The sequence below is a fragment of the Mytilus californianus genome, unplaced genomic scaffold (genome assembly GCF_021869535.1).
Source record: "Mytilus californianus isolate M0D057914Y unplaced genomic scaffold, xbMytCali1.0.p SCAF_3, whole genome shotgun sequence".
NCBI lineage: Eukaryota > Metazoa > Mollusca > Bivalvia > Mytilida > Mytilidae > Mytilus > Mytilus californianus.
In genome coordinates this window covers 14,269,754-14,288,164 of record NW_026262679.1, presented here as the reverse complement: position 1 = coordinate 14,288,164, position 18,411 = coordinate 14,269,754, and the positions used below count along the sequence as shown (strand labels likewise).

The window sequence follows — 18,411 nt, the reverse complement described above, 5'->3', positions numbered from 1 at the left end:
CCCAGGACTCACCATAAAAATTTCCTAGTGAGAACCCTGAATGCCCCACTCACACTATAATTTTCTATGATCAGTGGACTGTGAAAATGGGGTCAAAACTCTCATTTGGCATTAAAATTAGAAAGATCATATCATAGGGAACATGTGTACTATTAGTTTCAAGTTGATTGGACTTCAAAAACTACCTTGACCAGAAATTTTAACCTATTTTCTGACCAAAAACTTTAACCTGTAATTTTCTATGTTCAATGGACCATGAAATTGGGGTCAAAACTCTAATTTGGCATAAAAATTAGAAATATCATATCATATCTTCTGTGGCAAGGAAGGAAAATGTTCAGCAAAATTCATAAAAGTTTTAAACATTTTAAATCACAAAATGAATGCAAGATATATAAATCTAGGTGCTGCCAGGCTTTAAAACTTTTTAGATTGTACAGTTTTCTCTGTATTCAGAGGTAATTTTATGATGTAAACACAGCAATTTTTGACAAAGTGTAAAGATGAACCTTAATATATTAATTTAGTTTATAGGGCATTGTTTACCAGGTGAGCAATTCAGGCTCTTGAGAGTCTCTTAATTGTTTATAATATATATATATCGTCAGAGGACCTGTTTTCGACCGTGCCCTATTTTCGACCAAATTTTATTTCATTCATTTGGATTGCACACCTGTATATAATGATGTGTATTTGAGTTTCTATAGTTAGAACAAAAACAACACTGCATGTTAATCTGATTTAGAAATGTTTAAAGTTGCTTTCAATGTCATAATTATAAATTTTATTTAAATGTAGCTGTTTCGGCCATGTTTTTTTAAGGCCATAAATTGCTTTACTTGTATTTTTGTTTACAAACAATCCGGAAGGGTTACATGAAATACTTTTGGTAATTCTGCTTCTCCAACATCTGATCTTCAGGCCACATGACTTTCTTGGGGTTCTTGGTTGTATTTATTACAAACAATCTTGATGAAATGCACAGGGTTCTTATATAAAATGAGTGTCTGAGAAGTATTTTTTTTCAAGAAATATCTGAAGTCTTTAATAACTTTTTTGTAAATGTTGCAAAAAACATCGGTGACAACAACATTCAGGTTAATGACAAACATCCAAGTATAGAAGCTATTTCTAACAAATACTCTACTGGGTCAACATCAAATAAACTAATTTTTCAGCCTGTAAATGAAGCATTTGTTTCTAAAAGAACTGGTAAAATTAATGTTAAAAAGGCTACTGGTATAGATGGTATTTCACCAAAACTTTTACATGCTGCTAAGCCTGTTGTGATTAAACCTATCACACAGCTTGTAAATTTATCAGTATCCACTTCTATTTTTCCAGACTCATTAAAAATTGCCCAAGTTGCACCCGTTCATAAGAAAAACAGTGTTCTTGAAAAGGGTAATTACAGACCCGTTAGCGTTTTACCTGCTATATCAAATATTTTTGAAACAGCCATAGAAAATCAACTCACTAAATACTTTGATGATATTTTTGACCATTTCCTTGCGGCTTTTCGATCAGGCTATGGCTGTCAGTCAACATTACTTAAAATTTTGGAAGATTGGAAAAAGGCACTGGATAATAATAATGATAAATTGCTTTACTTGTATTTTTGTTTACAAACAATCCGGAAGGGTTACATGAAATACTTTTGGTAATTCTGCTTCTCCAACATCTGATCTTCAGGCCACATGACTTTCTTGGGGTTCTTGGTTGTATTTATTACAAACAATCTTGATGAAATGCACAGGGTTCTTATATAAAATGAGTGTCTGAGAAGTATTTTTTTTCAATGACTTTTTGGGAAATATTTTTTTTTGCCAGCATTAAAGAAGATAAAAAACGGTGTGACCTACTTAAAAGTTTAAGCCCATTTTAAAACTAACTTTAAAATAAAAAAAATATGAACGTTGTAGAATCCCAGGGCAAAAATAAAATTTTACAATTTCTGCACCTGGAAAATTAACCAAAAGCTGCAAGATTACTTTTTTAGTACTGAAAACTATAAAATATTCATATGTTTTCTTTATTTATATAATCACCAGAATCACAATCTTTGAAAACATTTTCTTTTGTTTACAAGGGTCGCCCCATGTCCGTGTTTAGGGCCGAAGTTTACTTAGGTTGAAAATAGGGCCCATTTTAATCGACACAAAAGACAAATGAAAAACAAATATCGACTTATTCAAGTACACTTTCTAGGGTGCGCTCGACTTATCTGACCAAGCTCGCGTTTTTTTGGGAAGTATAAGTTGTTTAGGACTTTATGTAAACAATAAATGTCCACAAAACTTTTTCAAGTATTTTTTTTTCTTTTTTGATATTATTTCACTTAAAAAAATAGCAAGAAGGGGTTATACATGGGAGTTCATAGATTAGACTTAATTAATTTTTTAATTACTGCCATGTCTCCAGAATTAGGCGGGAAATCTTATCGTAACACCTCGGGGTCTACTATCCAGCATAGGTCGGTCTAATTACAGTATATCGGTACCGGTCGCCATTTTAAAGTTTATTTTTCTTCTTTTGCATCCAATTATAAAGAACTTTTTATATCTTGACCAGTAACTTTACAAATATAATATGGAGCAGGCGCTTAATTAGTATGTTTCACCTGAAGACCTCCCGCCGAAGTTTTTTAAGAAGGATATAATTAAAGCACTGACTCCCCTTACGTGAAATAACGTAAGGGGAGCAAGAATGCTAAACTTGTTAAACCGTACTTTAGAATGAGAATAAGAGCCGCATCGTTTTCCAGCATGGGGACATGTTTTGCGGCTATTTAAACTACGTAAGATTAGCCTGGAGACTACTATTACGTGAAAAAATAGTTTTTTGCTGTATGAAATAGGAAATGAGATTTTAAATTATTGTTATGTAATTATAAAAACAGTACAAATAATTATATACATGTATTTTAATAAAATAAAATGTGTAGATATGTCACTAATTGGCATAACACTAGCTGTCTACAGGTCTGATAGGCTTTTGGGGGTGGAATTCGCATTCCGGGGCATTTCAAATGGAACCATTCTAGGCATACATCACAGGCCATGCTGTCAAATGCATGCAAATCTTGTTTGCAAACAGAGCACTGAAATTATTTTTTTTTTGCAACCGTCATGCCAGAATTTTTTTATACGTATAATGTTCACATTTTCGTCCAAAACCATGCTAATTGCCATTTCTTTTATTGATTTCATGCTTTCTATTGGTATTTATAAGACTGAATGGTTCAAAATTATATGCAATGATTTAATACCAACTTGAAGCAGACAAGGATCGCCTTTTATCTCCAATGAAATAATAATGAATGGTCAAGTTCAAATATTCTTAGTGAACTCTAATCAATCTACAACTTTCGGACTAAGGCCAGTGGCAAGTGAATCATAACTCAGATTAGTGAGAGTTTTATTAATTTATTTTGCAAGTAATCTATTACAGTGGTTGTAGTAGAACATTTTAATCTATTCCTAAAAAAATGTCATAATAAAAATAAAATCGAATTTTCTTTATATAGCAAAACAATATTGTTCACGTAATAGTAGTCTCCAGGCTAATCTTACGTAGTTTAGATATCCGCAAAATATGTCCTCATACCGGAAAACGATGCGATTTCACGTAAGGGGATCCAGTGCCTATAATTAAGTCCGTGGCTATTTTTTCCGGCACTATGTTAAAAAAAATTACCCCCCCCCCCCCACCCAAAAAAAAATGACCCCCATTGTTTTTTTACGACATAACGTAGCCAGTGCCTAAAAAATAACATTTGATCTGCATTTACCTTTTTCCATGCATAATTTTGTTTCATTGGCTGGTAAAAAAGTTAATCTTAAAGCCTTTGCATTTCATGTAAATGCTAAGTGCTAGTGCTAAACTCAGTGACGCGTCTTGGGTTACCCGCCAAAGGGACTGTAAACAAGAGGCTCTCAAGAGCCTGAATCGCTCACCTGGTAAACAATGCCCTATAAACTAAATTTATATATTAATGTTTGTTGTAAATTGAGTTAAAAAACATATAATGAAGTTTAATCATGGTTATACAACATTCTCATCATCACCATTCAACTATAAATGATACCATGTAATGGACAAATTGGCCCGAAAATGGCAGTCATTTAAAAAATGGCCACCCATGGCAGAACAAATTTTCATCATCACCATTCAACTCAGGATACCATGTTTCACCGTGCATGTTTACTGTATAAACCAAATATCATTGAAATCCGAGCAAGTGTAAAAATGGCGGGAAAATGGCAGGCTGCCAAAAACAAATTTTCATCATCAACATTCAACTCAGGATACCATGTTTACCTTCTTTTCATTTCTTTTTCTTCTATAATTCAGGAAAAAATAGCAAAAACAGAATTTTGACCCCTATGTTCTATTTTTGTAATGGCGGACATTTTTTTCGACCAATCAAAAATCCAAGCATAAACTTTTTGTAGGATACCCTAAGGTACAATCTTACTTAGTTTCATTTGATTTTGAATGGTCGTTTCAGAGAAGAAGATTTTTAGATCTATAATAACATCAAAAATAGCGAAAAATGTCAAAAAAGACAATAACTCAAACATCAGTCGACAGATTTTCACGAAAATCTGCACAAAGGTAGCTCTCATCATGCTTAACACTTTGAAATTGCCAGAATTTATCTTAACCTAATAATTTTGAGATATTTGCAAAAAACTGTTGTTTCACCCCCTATGTTCTATTTTAAGTAACGGCGGCCATGTTTTTGACGGATCAAAAATCGAAGCATAAACTTTGTGCAGGATAACCTCAGGAACAATCATGCTAAGTTTCATCCAAATCCATTCAGTAGTTTCAGAGGAGAAGATGTTTGAAAAATTGTTAACGACGACGCCAGACGCCAGACGACAGACGACGACGACAACGACGGACGCCAAGTGATGGGAAAAGCTCACATTTCCTTTTATGAAAGGTGAGCTAAAAAGAGGTTCCACTCTCCCAACCCCACATCAGACATTTGTTATGCTTTAAATTTTCTACAGAAATATTTTATACGCACCTCCGCCATTGCTTCTCCAGTTTGGTAATGAAAAAGGCGCCAAACATTGCATTGAGGCGAGTTACGGAACTTGTGTTAGTGTTTTTGGCTAAACAAACTCGAGTTCTACAACTCGTAATCGGGTTATGAAAACACACAAACTGGCAAAGAAAAACTCGCATAACGCGATCGAAATGAGTAACACGAGTTTGATATCGCACGAAGTTAAAAAAACAAACTCGTAACGTGTAATATATAACTTGTAATACTGCGTTTTAAGACACTAACGTGCGATTTTATAAGTCGGGTTGTTGAGAAGTAAGTCAGCAACTCGTTATATTTAACTCGTGAAACGGAGAAAATAACTCACAAAGACACGGCACATATACGCTTCCGTACTTATCGGCTTCCGTAATTTCCCATAGTGTGTCGATGCTCACAAAGTAGCAATTCTAAGGTTGTCGTTATAGATGATATAGCGATGTCGTAATTACGATATAGATGTCGTTATAACGACATTCTTATGTCGTTATGTCGTTATTACGACATAAGGATGTCGTTATTTTCACATAATATGTCGTTATTACGACATAGCGATGTCGTTATTTCCACATAATATGTCGTTATTACGACATAGCGATGTCGTTATTACGACATAGCGATGTCGTTATTACGACATAAATTAATTTTTTTGAATGACCCTTATCGGCTTCCGTAATATCTGTATGGATAGACGTCGAATTCCGTATATACGGAATTATGACGTAACAATTCTTTTCATACGCAAATGCAGACTCAGTCTGACTATACAGAATTTTCATTACGTATATGGATACATAATTCAAATTATGTTATACAGGGAATTTTTTATTCAGATTCCCATCAAACTATTTTCAACAAATTAGGCGGGGTCAGAATATGATTTGCATTATAAAATACAGAATCTATTCTGTATATTGGATATTGTGTGGCTCCAATATGGCCAAATCCGACTTGTTACCTTAGGGATTAGGTGGGCGTCTCTGCGTCTCATGTAAAACAACCTACGACTTTTAAAAAAAGTGATTGATTGGTTGATTGGTGGTTGCTTTACGCCGCATCAGCACAAAAAGACTATATCGCGGCGGGAAAAAATCTTAAATTTGCTTAAAAGTGAGGCAAACTGATGGATGCATTTTTTTAACGCGACCTAAGGGATTCTACTGGGGCCCCGAATTGTGATGCATTAACATCAGTGTACATTTTACAAGATATTGTCAATAATAGTAGTATCTGTTTTCTTCAATATTCGCATTTTGCAATTGACCTTCAGCATCACATGCTTTTTTAAGAGACATCTTTCAATCAGTTTAATTGAGGTCTGGAGCTGGCATGTCAGTAACTGCTAGTAGTCCATTGTTAATTTATGTATCATTGTCAGTTTGCTTAGTTTCTTTTGTTACCTATTCTGATAACAGACTCGGACTTCTTTTAAACTGCGTATTGTTGTGTGTTTCTTTATTCTACATTGGCTAGATGTATAGGGGGAGGGTTGAGATCTCACAAAACACGTTTAACCCCGCCGCATTTTTGCGCCTGTCTCAAGTCAGGAGCCTCTGTCCTTTGTTAGTCTTGTATGTTTTTAAATTTTAGTTCATTTATATGTTTAGGAGTTTAGTATGACGTCCATTTTCACTGAACTAGTACACATTTTTATTTAGGGGCCAGCTGAGGCCCACCTCCGGGTGCGGGATTTTCTCGCTGCGTTGAAGACCCATTGGTGGCCTTCCGACGGTTGTTATCTGCTCTTTGGTCGGGTTGTTGTCTCTTTGACATATTCCCCATTTCCCCAGTTTACTCCAAAATTACAAAAAAATCTATACATTAGTGTTATGCAAAGTCAGATTGCCTCAACTATTTTCTTGACTTAACCAATGAATGGCAGACAAATCAAGCGTTAGTCCAGGAAAAGGAAAATCATTTGACAAAGACTAACGCGGGACAAGAAAGACACACAATGTCTTAGACACATGATTTTCTTATTAGTTGTTATTGGCTTTGAACTAGTGTCAGTAACTGCGAGTACTCTCAGATCCGTACTTTGTGTTTTTGTTGTAATGAGGGATTTATTATAAATACCCTACCACGTCAATTCTATTATTGTTTTGTTAAAAATTAAGCCGTTAGTTTTCTCAATTGATTTTTTTCATATTTTTCATGTCGGGACCATTTATAGCATAATACGGTATGGAGTTTTCTCATTATTGGAGGCCGTACGGTTGCCTATAATTGCTTACATCCACTTCGTTTGAACTTTGGTGGTAGATGGGTCATTATAAAAAAAAAGTGCAAATTTCGACGAGGTAATATTTTGAAAAATGATGTCATTGTTTAAAACATTTAAATGTGTCCCTCTATTCTATAGTATGGTAGCAACGATATTCAGAAATATGCAATGGGAAAAACGAAGAGTTCCTTTAATTTTAACAATTTTAGGTCATCCTTTGATAGAATCGTATCAATGGTGTTACCAATTTAAAACATACATTTAGGTACTAAATATTATTGTTAAACATCAAACAACTGTTCCAATTTGTTGTTAGGTTGAAATTACGACTTATTGACATTATTCATATAGCTGTGCATTCTATTCAAACATAAATTTCAGAATACATTGTCGTAAAAAAGTTGGCTGTCCTAATTATGGCCGTTGTAAATACTAATAAATACACTTAAACTGAATATATATAAAATGTATAAGATTAAATGATAATAATATACCTAATCCTTCGTATACGACATAAAAACACTTTTATTTATGATTAAAAATTAAAAAATGTCGCATTTTTATATAGTAACACCACTGACCCTTCAGTAACTCCAATGACACAAAAGTATCACCATTGACATCACATATCAAATTTTACTTTTATTAAGTACTGAACACAAAGCCAAGAACACCGAGCAAAAGAAAAAGATGAAAAAATAATTCTTAGGCTAAAAATTCTCAAATTATATAACATAACATCAATAACTAAAAATGTCAATAGTGTTACTAAATAGTGTCATTGGTGTTACCAGCATACGTCAGTTTGTGAAAACTTTGTATATGTAATACATGATATTGTTAAAACATTGTTAAATAAGTATTGTTTTTCATAAATAATATGATGTTTCGCTTGTTAAACACGAAAGAAACACAAACAATGCTGATTGTCATGATATATTCAGTGGTGTTACTAAACTGGTCAATGGTGTTATTTTATCAAAATGGTCTCACCATTGACAGTAACACCAATGATTTAAGGTGTATTTTAAGATTTAGTTACGAAATAAATGCTCCATTCCCCTAATTTATATGTTGTTACTGGTGCATGCTTCTATAATCAATATATTTCATAATTCAAAGTTCAGGAAATGTTTTCAAAAAATGATTTTTATAAGGGTACACCATGGACACTATTTTCATTTATGATATAGCTTTTACTTACTTTTAAGATTTTTTCACTAAATTTTCAACATAAATGTTTGTTTTCTTTTGCATAACATGCTTACAGGTATAATTGCTAAGGGAGCAACTATTGCAAATGCTGAAATCTTGAGAAAGATAACTCTTACCCTACTAATTTGTCTTTTGTTTACACCATTGACTTTAAAAATGAGACTTTTCCTTTTGGTGAAATTTTTTATTATAAAACCAACATACACCTCCCAAATCATTAAAGAATGTTTGTATGTATCAAAATGCAATAAAAAGTGATAAATCCTAATAACAAATGATATGAATAATAGTCCTATTTCAGGTCTGAAAGGATTAATAGTTAAAAATAACAGTTGATTCTGGCTATATCCAAGGGTTTAAGAAAATATTAAGGATGTTTTTATAACATTTCATACTGTAAACTGTATATAGTGTATCACAAAGCATTCATATCTAACATATGCAAGTGTTATTTAGATACATTTTGATATATTTTCATGTCTTTTGACTTAAACATACCAAATAACATGGTTCTGCATGTTTTTTTGATAATGACCCAGTTGTCTCATTGGCAAGCAAACCACATATCATTTCTTTTATATTACACAAGAACAAACAGCCAATCAAATTCAATAAAGAAGTAGTCCAAGTTTGCAACGGTCCAAGTTTGTTGTGGTCCGAGATGTCCCTATAGCTCGAAATAACCCGCACATAGAATATCTTGAATTACCATTTTCTGCTGCCGGGAATACCAAGGCATCGAGCATTCATCTATTGTAAGGGGAGGGGGGCATAGTTTTTTTCTAGAGTCTATTTTTTTTTAAATGCAAAGCAAAAAAAGGTTTTAAATAGTTAAGTAATATTTGTTTTGAAACAGTATTCATTCAACAGGTACACAGCGTTCAAATTAAATACTTTTTTTGGGGCTTTATTTATGAATATTTTTTTTTTCAAATCAAACAATTAAGAAAAAAACATGCCACCCCCCCCCCCCCCCCCTCCCTCACAAAAGATAAATGGTCGGTGACATAAAGATTTACGAATTTCGGACGATTATAATGATTTAAGCTGATTGGGTGATCTCTGTTAAGACGCTGTACAACATACCATTGGCTGCTTTTTTTTTTAGAAATCACATGTAGTCCACCAAAGAACATTTCTAAGATATTTCCATCAATTGGTCATTGCCAGAAATTTTGCATAATCAGGGGATCGTTGCATACAATCTATTTTAGGAAAAATAAAGGGCTCTGGATCTTTATAATAGATCTACAGCCCTGAAATTTCCAAAGGAAGTAGAAACTGCATTCGAGTCATGAATATTGTTTGAAAAGTTCACAAAGATGGTGAAGGGCCTATAAAAAACTATACATAACATATCAAACTCCTATGTTTTACTTGTGTTATTTTCCATGTACATATCTGGCTAAAATATCTTGTTATTTTATACTCAATTCATCAGGACCCTCGACCTCAAGGGGCTATTTGCTATCCCTGTTGTACATGCAATTGTACGCGTGTATCTTTTTGTCCTCGATAACTCCCCAGCTTCCCCCCTTCCCACCCCAATTGCATTATTAAATTGGCATGTTTTTCTAGATTTTAAGATAAGCTCGGATATACCCCTACAAATATATTGAGTGTCATGTCTATGTCTATAAACGACCGTTATGGGAAGTGCCGCGTACTGTCTATGTATTTCGTGGATCATGACTTCATCAAACGCACGGTGGGTGTCTTGGTAGGAGCAGCTAGTAGTTGCTCATATTTTGGAGCACCTAGTTCGTCCTATTTGTCATCTATTTTTTCTGGGCCCTTGGTTTGTATTTGTCTCGTGGTTATCCTTATTTTTAACTGACGCTTCATTTGTCGCCATTTTCCGCGACAGAATTAAATAATTTTAGTTGAGTGATACACGGAGTTGCAAGTGTTACAACTCTAATATATTTATTTATGTAGCTAATAGTGGTGAAACTTCACTCCCTTGATACGAAAGGGGAAACCGAGAGTCAAGAGACAAAACAAAACCGGGGACTAGAACAGCACTGAATGGCAATGGACACACAAACGCCGAAATACAAAGACAAATAAAATACCCGGATCCGGAAAGCGAAAAGGTGGAAACGAAGATACTGAGGCACTGGGACAAATATCTCGCATGAGAAGAATAATTGGAATAAACGGACAACCACAAATATAATCGAGAACGGATTTGGTCTTTTAGAGAAAATTTACCCATACACTTATGACAGTTGCAGTTTCGGAATATATAATGAGCTGTCGGAATAATGGGATGTCGGAATAATGGGCTGTCTGAGTAATAGGATGTCGGAATAATGGTTGTCGGACTAACGGGATGTCACTGTTTTCTCACCTTATCCCGATTATAAGGCAACCAGTCGGAAAGCAAGCCCTTAGAAACGACCGTTGTTGTAGGTTGGTTCCCTCCGTAAAATATTCAGTATGCCTTCGGAATATATATAAAAAAAAAGAAATATGTTGAACGTTTATGTTTAAAGCTATGTGATAAACTTAGTGTCCAGTGTTTTTGTTACGCGTTTGTTTTCTGGGGGAAAATGCCGACGTTGTAAATGATTGAAGTAATTTGAAGACGTTACGTTTGTGGACTCAGCTTTATGCACGCCGTCCTATCATAACTCGTATATCAAATTTTGCGGAAACGTTTTCTCAAAATTTGTGATTTTTTTACAAATACCAAGTTTTCTACCACTTTTTCCCAAATTTTACATAAAACACAAGGGACCTTCCTTTTAAATTTATTTCCATTTAGCACATTAATTTTTTAAATTAGTTGAGACAATCTTGACTTATTATATGAAATAGAAGTATTGACAGACAGACAAACAGAGAGACTACTGTATTGAGCTCATGTCAACTACTGGGCCCTAATAATCAACATTTATTGTCACAAAAAGATATACAATCAAATTATGTATGACAAATTATGTTGTAAAGTAGAGGCAATAACCTCGTTTTGGGCAGCAATAAACTCAGTAAATAGATATGAAAATATAGAAAAAAAATCACATATTTGATCCCAGTGTTACAGTTCACATTTTGACAAAACCCATCTATATATTCTGACACCTCAAGTTGTATTGTCTAACTTCATGATACTTCTTTTTGTTCATTACTTGACATCTCTCATTACATCTTGGAAGTTAAACCATCAATTCACTAGTTTATACACGTTCCTGAAAGAAAAAGTGCATATTATTGTATAAGTAAATGTCTTAATGCTGACTTGTGAATCATGATGCAAGTTTCATCATTTGCCTAGTAAATTGATGCCTTAGTCCTTCAAAGTCTGACAAAGATGTATAGCTAGTAATACATCTTTGTCAGACTTTGAAGGAGTAATATACATACATCCTTGGTCCCTTGCTGTTACCCAAAATAATGTTGATTTTCATCTCGCTCAAAAGTGACTAAAGCCCTCAAAATCCAAGCTTAAACCCTGCAGACCGAAACTTCATAACATAAGGCATCTATATACAAAGTATGAAGCATCCAAGTCCACCTTCTAAAATATAAAGCTTTTAAGAAGTAAGTTAATGCTGCTGCCCGATCACTATCCCTATGCTGAGCTTTCTGCGACAGAAGTCGCAGGCTCGACAAAAACACCTTTCCATCTTTGAAGTTATTGGATACTACACATGTAGCGTACCCTATGGATATCTGTTGAAGATTTTTGTCATTGGGTTGCTGTCTCATTGACATATACTCATATCTCTTTTTATTCATACTATGATACATATAAAATAAATGTGGATTGTGTCCACACGTGGACACAGATGATGCCCCCGCTTGCATATTGTAAAGTTATAAAGGGACATAACTGAAGAACGGTAAAAGTGACGCTACCCAAATTATAACTTGATCTGAGTTTTATGGTAATAAGCATTGTGTGTAAGTCTAATAATATTTGGTTGAGGCAAACTTAAGTTAGAGAACGGAAACAAAAAATTTTGCAATTTTTCCATTTATAAAGGGGCGTTACTCTTAGAACGGTTTGATTGACGCCACCAAAATTCAATCTTAATCTGTATTTAGTGGTAATTAAAGAACCTTAGTGAGCACGCTCACATACCCCACGTCCCCACATTGTCACTGGAGAAATAAAATAATAGTAAGAAAAAAAAATTGTATCAATATTTCCTGTCGATATGCACATCTACGTAGTATGTCCTTATTATCTACAAAGTTTCATGAAATTCTGTTGTGTGGTTTCGGAGGAGTTGCGATGACAAACTGTTGCAGTAGTATATTGAAGCAAATAAGTTCAAAGGGGCATAACTCCTAGAAAAAAAATTGAATCGTAATTTTCTGTCGATATGCACATCTGCATAGTATGTCCTTATTATCTATAAAGGTTTCATGAAATTCTGTTGTGTGGAATCAGAGTAGTTGCGATGAAGCAAATAAGTTCAAAGGGGCATAACTCCTAGAAAAAAAATTGAATCGTAATTTCCTGTCGATATGCACATCGACATAGTATGTCCTTATTATCTAAAAATGTTTCATGAAATTCTGTTGTGTGGTTTCAGAGGAGTTGCGATGACAAACTGTTGCAGTAGTATAATGAAGCAAATAAGTTCAAAGGGGCGTAACTCCTAAAAAAAAAATTGAATCGTAATTTCCTGTCGATATGCACATCTGCATAGTATGTCCTTATTATCTAAAAAGGTTTCATAAAATTCTGTTGTCTGGTTTCAGAGGAGTTGCGATGACAAACTGTTGCAGTAGTATATTGAAGCAAATAAGTTCAAAGGGTTGTAACTCCTAGAAAAAAAATTGAATCGTAATTTCCTGTCGATATGCACATCTACGTAGTATGTCCTTATTATCTGAAAAGGTTTCATGAAATTCTGTTGTGTGGTTTCAGAGGAGTTGCGATGACAAGAAACAGGACTGACAGACAGACGGGTCAAAAACATTATACCCTCCGCAACTCGTTGCGTGGGGTATAATAAGCATTGTGTATAATTTTCATAACATTTGGTTGAGGCAAACTTAAGTTAGAGAACGGAAACTAAATATTTTGCAATTTTTCCATTTATAAAGGGGCATTACTCTAGAACGGTTCAAGTGACACCACCAAAATTCAAACTTGATCTGTGTTTTGTGGTAATAAGCATTGTGTATAAGTTTCATATCATTTGGTTGAGGCATACTCAAGTTGGAGAACGGAAACCAATTTTGGGACGTACGTACAGACGGACAAGGGTAAAACTTAATGCCCCCTCCGCTACGGCGGGGGCATAAAAATTAGTATTACATGTAGTACAATATGTAGGAAGTGTAACTGAACCTCAAAATTTGCAAAACATGATGACATGTAACATACATGTATTTCTGTTTATAAATATAATAAATCTATTATGAAATATTTACTTTATATATACATGTATACATGATATATATATTAGTCAGGGGAATTACTGAAATGAGTGACCTTAAATCACTGATTCAAGTAACATTTTGTCCAGTAATGTTGGAAGTAAGAGTTGTCTTTCTTTAATCATCACCTATTTAAGTATTATAAATAAATAACTAGACTACATGGACTAAGTGATTTAATTTTGTTGTACATGAAGCTTTAAATATATAATACTAATGATCCAGGGACTAGTTATGTTGCTAAAATTATCAGAACCAACATCTGTGTTCATAAGATGACAGGCTATGTCAGGTGATGACCTTGTACTGAATCTGGGATAATGACATGAAAATCACTTGATTAAGTGGATACCTCTAGACTATTTTCTTCCCAAAAAATCACTTCTTTAAGTATCATCATTTTGATTACCCCCACTAATTGCAACACCCATGAACAGTGAAATTTTGATCGAAAACAATAAAATTTTATTACAATTATAATCTCTTAAGATAAAACCTTACAGTTTACAGGAAAAATACTCCCACTGGCACTGCTTGGAAAAATCTGTTAAGAATTTGATATTTCATTATGTTAAATTATAAGCCTTCATTATAACTTTTTTTCAACAAATATAGAATTTACAGCTGAATGATTGCATCAAAGGCATAAACCTTGCTACTTAAAACATGCAAAAGGTTCATTTTTTTTTCAATTTTACTAATAATAAGATATAATATAAACTTGTATGTTTAAAATTTTGGTAAAATTACAAAATCAAAGAATTTCTAATTTGCTACTTAAATGAGTGATTTATAAATAACCAATTTCAATAATTCCCCTGACTGTATATATATTTTATAGTAACAATGTTGCAATTTTTTATGATTAAACTGATCATGTTAATGAACCATTGGCTGTAGTCCAAATAAAAAATTCAATAAAAAAAATATCCCAAAAACTAATTAAGATACAAATATACATGTACATAAATTTTGAAAAGTGTAAACACATATATATATATATAACAACCCATTTAGTTTTATTTAAAATTACCTCAGGAAATAGTTTCTGGGTGTTTTCTCTCATAATCATGTATAGATCTACATGTAGTTGGAATGTCAGACCTTTTTAATAGGACAATCCCTCAGACATAAGAGAACCGGTCCTAATGCTCTAGTGAGGAACCTTGGCCCTCTCATGTCAAATAGACCATTTCTGAAAGACAATTCAACAATAAACATTGATTTCAAAAAATTCAGATAAGACTAATTAAAAGTGAGGTAACTAAATAGTTCTTTAATCCAAACAAATTTTAGATCTAAGGAAGTTAAATACATTAAATATCAACAGTAACAATTTTCAGACCTGCCAACTCGAGATCTGATATCAATACACATCTGGAACCACAAATTTTATTCAATGGCTTACAGGAACATAAGATACTGATTAAATTTAAAACACTTTCAAATTTCTTATCAACTGATTAAACATGATAAATCACATTTCCCACATTAATTAATAAAAGAAAATTTAATATAAGATTTGATTTACAAAAGGAACTATATGCAAGAGTATATCTAAAATAATGAAGTTGTTCGCCCAACCTTTTCTTAATTTAAGGTCAAATAACATATTAAAAGTTGGCAGTTGATGATTAAAATGGTGTATAAAGTTTCTGCAAGTCATAGAAACACATCATAATGTATCATTCATTTGACATGATTACTGTGATATCCAGTTGCAAGTGTTTCATAAATGTTCAGTAAACAAATTTCAAATAATTCTTATAGTTTAATAGGCATGTATGAGTTTTGCTCATTGTTGAAGGCTGTACAGTGACTTACAGTTGTTAATTTCTGTGTAATTTGGTTTCTTTGGAGATTTGTCTAAATGGCAATCATACCACATCTTCTGTTGTTTTACAAAAATAATAAAATGCTCCGCTGGGGCGCAGCTTGATACGACCGCAGAGGTCGAACCCTGACCAGTTGGGCAAGTATGGACACAACATTCAAGCTTGATACAGCACTGAATGTGGTTTGTAATTAAATATTTGACACAGCATATGTACTTCGAGATTCCGCCAGTGTAGACGCACCCCTTGATTGACTGCAAGGGTACAGCGGATCCATGTACACTCCCTAAGGATTAATGGAGATGTGTCCTTTACAATATTAACCCACCACCAGAACAATCCCCACCCCAACACCGCCCAAGGGAGCGTGTAGGACACCGGGAAGTCTGTTATTATGGTGGAGGAAGCCGAAGTACTCGGAGAGAACCACCGGGCTTCTCGGCGGGAACAGACAACCCGAAGAGATTTCAGAAGATTGATCTCCAGGTCAAGCTGGGAACAACTTTAAACTCCGGTCTGGATACCAGAGATGTGTGTGGGAGGGTGAAAATCACCCTACTGATGTACTGAAAATTCGACGTCTCGAGTGAAAATCGAACTCGGGACCTTCAGCACTGTAGCCATCGGTCTTAACCACTACACCACGAACCCCCACATAGGTTTCTGACACAGAATGAATGTGGTCTAAGAACTTAAATTTTTTTAATTTACCTATTCAAACCATATCATTATTATTTGCATTTATATATAAATCAGAAATAACCAATTTAAAATAGAGAATTTTAAAGAAAAAAAAGGGAAAAAAAATCCCCCCCCAAATTTTTTGAACCCCCTTATGATTCATCACCCCCAAACTCAATCCCAGCCTTCCCTTTGTGGTATGGTACCTTGCAGTACAATTTCAGAGAGATCCATACACTTGAACACAAGTTATTGTCTGGAAACTAGAAAAATGCTTGTTTTCTGGCCCCTTTTTGGCCCCAAATTCCTAAACGTTTAGGGCAATTACCCCCAAACTCAAACCCAGCTTTCCCTTTGTGATACTGAACCTTGTAGTACAATTTCATAAAGATCCATACACTTACACATAAGTTATTGTCCTGAAACTAGAAAAATGTTTGTGTTTTTGCCCCTTTATGGCCCCTAATTCCTAAAATTTTGAGGCAATTACCCCCACAATCAATCCCAGCCTTCCCTTTGTGGTATGGTACCTTGCAGTACAATTTCAGAGAGATCCATACACTTGAACACAAGTAATTGTCTGGAAACTAGAAAAATGCTTATTATTGGCCCCTTATTCCTAAACGTTTTGGGCAATTACCCCTAAACTCAATTCCAGCTTTCCCTTTGTGATATGGAACCTTGTAATACAATTTCATAAAGATCCATACACTTACACACAAGTTATTGTCTAAAAACTAGAAAACTGCTTGTTTTTTGCCCCTTTTTGACCCCTAATTCCTAAAATTTGGAGGCAATTACCCCCAAAATCAATCCCAGCATTCCCTTTGTGATATGGAACCTTGTGGTACAATATCAGAGAGATCCATACACTAACACACAAGTTATGTCTGGAAGTTACAAAAATGCTTATTTTTGGCCCCTAATTCCTTAACTGTTGGTACCATAACCCCCAAAATCAATCCCCACTTTCCTTTTGTGGTATGACACCTTATGGTAAAATTTTATAGAGATCCATTCACTTAAACTAAAGTTAGAGTGCGAAAACCAATGTGTCTTCGGACGACGACGACGCTAACGTCATACCAATATACGACCGCAAAATTTTTTTGCGGTCGTATAAAAAGGTCAGAAATTTAACTGGCACAGGAAAATGTTTACATGTTCCATAGGGGTACATATTTTGCCTTGCCACTAGCCAAATATCCGAGTCTGGTAAAAATTGATAAAAATTTAGTGAATTATTTTTAGGGTCTTGCATGTATGAAGGAAAAATATTAAAATTTCTTGCACAGACTGCAATGGGCATTCAGCCTGAGAACCCTAAATAAAACTTTTCAATGGGTATAGTAACTTGCTGCAGTACTTTTTTCCAAACACATGGAATTTATCGTCCCAACTTCCACTTGATGTAGCTGTGCATGCCTCTATTTAAATGACACTACCCCCCCCCCCCCTTTTTTTTTTTTGGGGTGGGGGGATTGTTCCTACCGTAACATAGAGAAACTGGGACCAATATACACCAAGGTCTTCTCGTTGTGGACGTGTTTTGAGGATCACTGCCTCAAAATGCTATTTTGTACAACTTTTTGAGCCCTCCTGGCAAGGGAGTTTCAGTTCCCCTTGAGTTTCACGTCATAAAACACAATTTGTACAAAGCTATCTTCGGGAAAATAGATTAAATTACTTAACTTTTATCTTCAACACCGACAACAAACGAGCAGCATGTTTATTGTTCACTTTTAACAGCTTGCTTAGTTGCTTTTTCAATTGTTTTGGCTAGAGTTGTGAGTTTGACACAAAAACAAGGGCTCAGCGGCCACTTCAAAAGCCTGCCCATTTGTGGGCGATTAAAAATCGTCCATAAAATTTATGCCACACGAGTCGGGCGAGTTTCGGTAATCTAACTTTCAATTTGGGCAACTTGAAATTACTCCACTCACCTGTACCGTGGCTTTCTGTGACACACTACCATCTTCGAAGCGGCGTAGAGGTAC

General features: G+C 34.4%; 1 long non-coding RNA gene across 1 annotated transcript; it reads right to left on the bottom strand.

The window, feature by feature from the left end:
* Positions 1–11,382: 11,382 nt before the first annotated feature.
* Positions 11,383–18,411, bottom strand: LOC127733976 (uncharacterized). Its single transcript, XR_007997318.1, has 3 exons — positions 18,358–18,411; positions 14,932–15,093; positions 11,383–11,692 (listed from the first exon to the last, which is right to left on the bottom strand). It is a non-coding gene; the product is annotated as an uncharacterized LOC127733976 (long non-coding RNA).